This window comes from Nelumbo lutea, chromosome 4 (genome assembly GCF_056320005.1).
Source record: "Nelumbo lutea isolate HS-2025 chromosome 4, American lotus-T2T, whole genome shotgun sequence".
NCBI classification, from domain to species: domain Eukaryota; kingdom Viridiplantae; phylum Streptophyta; class Magnoliopsida; order Proteales; family Nelumbonaceae; genus Nelumbo; species Nelumbo lutea.
In genome coordinates this window covers 56,963,634-56,970,642 of record NC_142687.1, presented here as the reverse complement: position 1 = coordinate 56,970,642, position 7,009 = coordinate 56,963,634, and the positions used below count along the sequence as shown (strand labels likewise).

The 7,009-nt window shown below is 42.5% G+C and overlaps 1 long non-coding RNA gene across 1 annotated transcript; it reads left to right on the top strand.

The window, feature by feature from the left end:
• Positions 1-3,312: 3,312 nt before the first annotated feature.
• Positions 3,313-6,566, top strand: LOC148860739 (uncharacterized). Its single transcript, XR_016112578.1, has 4 exons — positions 3,313-4,421; positions 4,528-5,020; positions 5,118-5,189; positions 5,341-6,566. It is a non-coding gene; the product is annotated as an uncharacterized LOC148860739 (long non-coding RNA).
• The last annotated feature ends 443 nt before the right edge of the window (positions 6,567-7,009 follow it).

Here is a 7,009-nt window from a genome sequence, read left to right as displayed (position 1 = left end):
CCTAATCATATTAGGAGTTGCCCCTTATCCAAATCTGTATTTGGATTAGGACTCCTCTTAATCCTATCTACAGATTAGATAAGCTTTTGGGCTTAAACTAATCTCAGATCCGCCCCTCTAAGTGACTGATCAAATCAACCCAGATTGAAATGGGCTTTAGGCCCATAATGTATTAAGTGCTCAATAGTTTTCCAAACAGCTACCCAATTGGGCTTCTTTGTATGGCGTGGGACCTAAGCATTGATCTACACATTAGCCACATGGGTTCGGCCCAGCCTTTGTTACAAGGCCTAGCTGAATTCACTAGAAAGCCCAGTGAACCCCCTGAGCCCATCACATGGACCCTATGGGCCCAACACTTATACTAAGTGGTCATTGGGCCAAGCCATCTTATAAAAACCCAGGGACTGTACGCAGATGCAAGATTATCCCATCAGGTATTATCCTAAATGGCCTTACACTTAACCTCTTAGTCCATAATGATCAAGCACTACCCAACAAGAGAGGACCTTTCCCTCAGCTGCAAGGAACAATGTTGCACTCTCTACTCACATGGATCCCAGGAATTAAAACCATTTGCAAACATTTTGAAACCATATATAGGTATATATCATATATATAAATTTTGCAAAACAAAATTCCAACGATTGAAATCAACTGCCGGTAGTTTGATTTCTATCAGAGAGAGAGCATCCCCGATCATTACCTTTGTCCGACAAAGGGGCTGATCCCGTCACTATGATCACCCACTCAGATGAATTCTCATACTATTCCAATATACCCAGGTTTTGTCCCCCGCTAAGGATCTTACTGATTGGCATATCAAAGACAACCCAATCCGACACCCAGTGCAGTACCATAATCGGGTCTAGGGGTCAGGTGTAACTTTCCAGTTTTGCCCATCAATCTCCAAGGTCCAGGGCAATACGGGAAATCTGGTCCGGTTCAAAGGTTCAAGTAACCCTACACTGCGTGTGCCTTGGGTTTGACATTGGCGGCTGAGACAAGCCACCCCAACATTTGGCAGCACACCAGTGTCAGCCTTGGCAGGATAAATCTCTCCAAACTTATCCTACGGCTGTGAACATTTAAAACTAACACAAGTCTCATTAAGTGTCAAGTTTTAGGGTCTTAAATAGAAGCATACCACACAACATGAATCAAACATGTACTTCATTTATTTACATTAAATATCAAAAGTACATCAAAACTGATTTGAGCTAAGGGCATACAAAACTATCTATTTATTTGTTTACCTTTTTTTACACTTAAGTGGCACCATACCTAGTTAGATAATTTGCATGTATCATGTTTAAACTTATCTAGCTCCGTTTCTCTCCCTCTCCACCTTTTTCTATTAGTATTTGGACAATGCTCTCATCTAATGTCATGGTTGTTTGTTTTGTTCTTTTCTTTAGTTCAGTTTTGTTAAATTACATGATCGTAGTCTGATGTACATGATATAACCATGTTACTAGTTGCACATTTAGCCATTTCACATGTTTTCCTACCATTCCTTCCTAGTCATCTAATTTGCATTAGCTATTCAACTCTTTTTTTCTTATTCATTTCTTATTATTGTTTTTGTGACCTATCATTTCTTTAGTTTGTTCATTAATATAGTCCTTTTATTTCTCACACATTTTCTTAATTGGTTTTTTTCTTTTGGCATGTTACGGTAGATTAGATCATTTGCATATTTTGAGTTTAGCATAATGGTTTTTTTAAGATCTAATTTAATTTAGCCCATTCATTTAATTATTCATCTATCTTAGCATGACTCTTTAATTGTTAGTTTACTTTTTTTTTATTTGTGCAATTCCAATAATTTCAAAAGCCAAAAAAAATTAAATTTCCTTGGAAAATTGGTGAAGTAGAGGCCTATTTAACCGGGCGTGTGTGGGGTGCCTTACACCTTCCCGCACCGTACCTTAGTCCCCAAACCCAAAGAATCTCATCCCCATTGGGTAATGAGTCACCAAGAAAACAAAATGTTTCCTAAATTCCCAATTCCAAAAATTTAGGTGGCAACTCCAAACTCCATATCCATTTTATCTGTCCCTCCCTCTGAATCGGGTAGCCACAAGGCACATTTAGAGAAGGCTTAATTCGGTCAATCTAGAGATTTGAAATGAAATCTTGTTGCGATTGAGGGGTGGACGAGGGTATTTTGGGCTAAAATTTTTTTGATGGGTATTTTATGGTATCTAGGATCTGGTAGTCATGAAAATCGTATGAATTTGGGTTAACAAGAGGATTCAAAACAGAATCTTGGTTTGATGGAGGGGTAAATGAGAGAATCTTGGGCTAAAACATTTGTAGACATGTGTTTGGTATGTTTGGAGTTTAATGGTGTGGTCTGATTGGTCTGGATGTGTTAAGATCGAGGGAATTTGTGTTGTGGGTTTTTAGGCTAACGTGAGGGGTTTACTTGATGAAAGGGTAAATAGTGGAATTTTTAGTTGAGATTTGCTAGGTAGGTATTTTGGGAGGTCTTGAGTTTGATGGCGGTGTGAGTGGTGTGGTAAGGTTAAGTGTGGTGGTCTCCTTGAAGGACGAAGGAAGGTTGGGAGCAAGGGTAGGCTAGGAGCTTCTTTCAAGAGAGTTGTGTCTTCGTTATGATTTACACCTTCTTTTTTAGGGAGAGATTCTGAGGCCCTGAAGGGAAGGGTCCAAAAGTATTTGATTCCTATTTAGAAAGGGGATCTTTGATTCAATGTCAGTTGTCAGGGGGATACTACTAGGGGTTTGCCACGCATCTTATGAGATCTCTCTAGGACGATGTTTCCTTTTGTCTGAGGATTCTCATAATATATGTGTGCTACTTCTTTTTATGGGTCTCCTATACTGGCATGGCGTAACTAGTTTTAGTGCTAGTCCGACGTGTCTTACTTAATCATATTGGGTATCCTATCACAAGCGAAATTTGTTGAGAATTGTATTTTCATTCATCACTAGATTGCAATGGCTTTGAGCTTATCGTAGGCTCATGATAGCTTTAAGATCATCACAGGTCCACGATGACCTCGAATTCGTCATAGGTGTACTGTAGCTTTGAGTTTATCACATGTCCGTGGTGGCTTTGAGCTCATTGCAAGTCTGTGTCAACTTTGAGCTCGTCACAGATCTGTGGTAGCTTTTAGCTTATCGAAAGTTCGTACCGAGTTGTGAACTCAACGTGAGTGTCTTTATAGCATTGGTTTAGTACCTTTGTTGCCATTGCGGTTATGGTGAACAATATGTACCTACAATTAGCCCCTCTTATCATTGGTAAGTGTGAGCTTATCAATAGGCATTGGTATCGTTCGTTCATTTTGAAGAGTTGTAGTAGGGTGAGGAATTAGCTTTTGAGTTAGGGGGTTTTTGCGTTATTGGGCCCCTTGTTTCTTGGCTAGAGAGCTTTTATGGAAAGTCATGGATGTCGTGATTTCTTGTTCTTGTGACCCTCCATGATTTTTGACAAGGGGTTTCTTGGTAAGGAATGTGCGCTCATTTGGTTGGGCTGTGTGAGCGTTTCTGTTATTGGAGATGGTGCGTGGTGCTGATATGCTTTTAATTTGGGTAGGTTAGCCCCCCTGCTTATTGGTAAGAGTAAGCGTTTATGTCTTTGAGGCATCCTGGTGTTATACGGGCGATGTGTGTGGAGCAGTTGTTTTGATTTCGTCCTCTACCTGATTGTTGATTTTATCTTCGGATTTTGGCATCGATTGTTCTGGTCATTGGGGTCGATTGATTTTTTATACTCATCCCCACTATCTTTTAACGAAGTGCTTCATTTCAGGAGACATTTCAGCATTTTGATCATTTGGAAAAGTTCTTATCCCCCTGTTTCTCGACAGGAAGTGTTTTGTCAAAGGATTGCTTTAGCTTATGGTTTGATTTTCAGCCCCCTGTTTCTCGATAGGAAGTGTTTTGTCAAAAGACAATTTTAGCTTATGGTTTGATTTTCCGCCCCCTGTCTTTTGGAAAATCGGTTTCTTTTGGGAAACATTTGAGCATTCTGGCGGGGTTCTTAGCCCCCTGTGTATTGGTGATCATGCTCGGTTCCTAGTGGTTTGTGTGTTTTAGTATCTGGGGAGGTCTGTTGGTGAGCATGCTCTGCCTGTCTGCCATGCCTTTCTATGTCGGGGTTAGTGTTCCGGAGGGTGGCGATCAACAATGCGTCGTGGATGCTGAGAACCCCATTGTTCGTGCTATGCGGTTGATTTTATGGCCTATTGTGGTTGCCAAATTTGATCGCGTTGGGGAGGCACAAGTCATAGCCTATCAGCCCGATCGTCTTCTCCACTAGTTTGGATATGATTGTATGGGCTCACAGTTTTTGTGGTCAGGAGGAGAGGATGTTTTTTGGCAGCGCCATCACGGGCTAGCGTTTCCTAGTGTTGATCCATTTCCCTCTAGTTGGCTTCAAGCGTATGGAGGTTTGTAGTTCCATTTTCCTTGGCTACTTATATGCTCTTCTTGGCTGGCTGCAAATGTTTATGGTTACTGAGCCTTGTCCATGACATGTGATGGCTCCTTTGCTAGGTCATGCGATTGAACAAGGTGGGGAATCCCTTTTTGAGGTTTGTGGTCCCTAGGTTATGTTAGTATCCCAAGTAATTGTGGAAAGGCATGTCCTCCAGGCGTTGACTGTAAGGGTAAGCAGCCTGCGGTTGAGGAGAGGGAGGGCAATTGGCATGTTGTAAAGAAGAAATGTTGGGAAGCGAGGGTTGCTCGTACTTATTGGCCATCGGTAGTGGGGTGCGCCGGTGGTTCGATTGCAGTGTCGGATGAGAATGTTCCCCAGTATGAGGTACGGGATGCTGCTGCCGAAGGTGTTGCAAGGGACCGCTCTGGGGATATTGCTTAGAATGATGCCGATCCCTCGCTAGAAATGGGGTAGAGAGCTGATGTGGAGTCCGTGCAATCGGGGATTCATGTTTTGTCGGCTGATATTGTTACCATCCCCATCATAGGTGGGCGGGTTAAGAAAATGGCTCCTCATGTTTGGAGAAAGGAGTTGAGGACATTTGAACTAGTAAGTGTACTAACAATTGACTCAGTTTGCTTTGCAATTGTTATTTTCTTTCCTACTAGGACTAAATGTATATTTGTAATCGTTTGTTTTGAAATAGGTAGGGGTCAGGCAAAATTTCCTCGAGCTTGTCACCACACAAGCGCCATCTGAGAGCGCTATGAATGAAAAGGTGTGTGTAAATATATTGTTTGTTCAGTCTTTTTGTGGTATATTTTTTGTTTCCATTCATTTTGCCACAAGGAGTGTTTGATGTCAATTTGATTAGTGTGCCTGCAAAATTTATTATTAAGCGTTTAGTGGATGACTTAATGTCTCTTCAGCCGGGTGTCGGAGAGGGAGACTCGCCAAGGGAGGAGGCCCTATGACGTGGGTGTTCCGGTCGTTGGTTTGGGTGTTCGTAGGGGAGTAACGTTCATGACGGGGATGTTGTGCCTACTGACGCTGGTGTGGCTGTTGATGCTCCAGTCACGGTATTAGAGCTGCACCCCATGGGTCTTGTAACTGGTGAGAGTGTAGATACACTTGTGATGGGCGAGTTAGGGCCTGAGCGGGAGCCTTCCCCCTCTGAACATGTGGAGTCTGCTGTCCATGAGGATGTCTTGGTCGTTTAGTTCTTGTCATCTGGAGTTCAAGTGGAGTGTCCTAAATATCCTGGAGTCACGACTGAGCTAACTCGTGTGGAAGTTGATGATCTAGATTCGTAGACCAGGGAATTGGATATTACCAGTGAGCTTGTGACAGTGCACTAGGAGTTGAAAGATCATTATGTGAGAGAAGAGATTGTGCCTATTGGGTTTGCGGCATTTGACCCTGTAGTGGTTCAAGGGATTTGTAGGCGGGAGCAGTTCATCATGTCGTGCAGTGTTGCTGATACGATACCATTGATTATTCACAAGGGGTGGTTGCCATCTGCTAAGTTCCTGCCCATAGTTATGAGTGCCTCCTTGAACACGGTGGCAAGTCTGATGAACTCAATTATGTCTCAGTTGGTAGACGAATTGTCATGGTCTCGGTTTGCTCGATGGTTGAAGACGTGCATTTCATGTACTGTAATGGGATTCAAGATGGAATAGCTTAAAGAGTGGGTGGTTCATATGTTTAATGTGTTTTGGAAGGCCGGTTATAAGGAGTTGAACCCCATTTCTTCCAAGTGCCTGGACGAGCTTCATAGGCGATTGAATGTCATGGATGCTTGCATATCATAGACTGAGGAGAATATAGCAGCTCTTCTCAACGAAGCCGCTTGCCAACAAAAGGTGCTACCACAATTATGAGAGGAGCACAAAGAAATTGTAGCTATTCAGGAATAGAAGGCTAGTCTAAAGAAGGTTACCAAGATCCAAGACGTGTGGTTTAGTGAAAAGGAAATTATATTTTGTAATGCTCCTATCGTTCTGTGACATCGAGTGTTTATATCATTCAATAGAATGACTTTTTTCTTATGTGTAATTTTTATTCCAATTTGTTATTTTGTTATGCATCTGTGCCCGTTTAATGAGTGGAAGAGTGTTCTTAATCTCTAATGGTGACCGAGCCTTTTCATTGATCTGCTCTTGGCCCGTGTGATGTTATCACTCACATTTGATTATCTGTTGGTGATGTCTATGTAATAACATACTAGTTCTTAGGACTGATTGTATGGGTTTAGGTAGGTAGGGAACCATACCTAGGTTGTTGAGGTTTTCATCTTATTCCCTGTGTTGCCATTAGTATAGTAAGGGAGTTGCACTTGGTGTCTCCTAGGTCTTCATGGGATTTCCGGGGAGTATGGCGTTGCACCTGGGAGTTCCAGGGCTTTCCTGGGGTTTCTAGGGAATATGACATTGCACCTGGGGTTACCAGGGCCTTCTTGGGGTTGCTAGGGAATATGACATCGCACCTGGGGTTACCAGGGCCTTCCTATGGTTATCAAAGAGTATGCCGTCACACTTGGGGTTGCCGGGGAATATGGCATTACACTTGGGATTGCCATTGCCTTCCTGGGGTTGC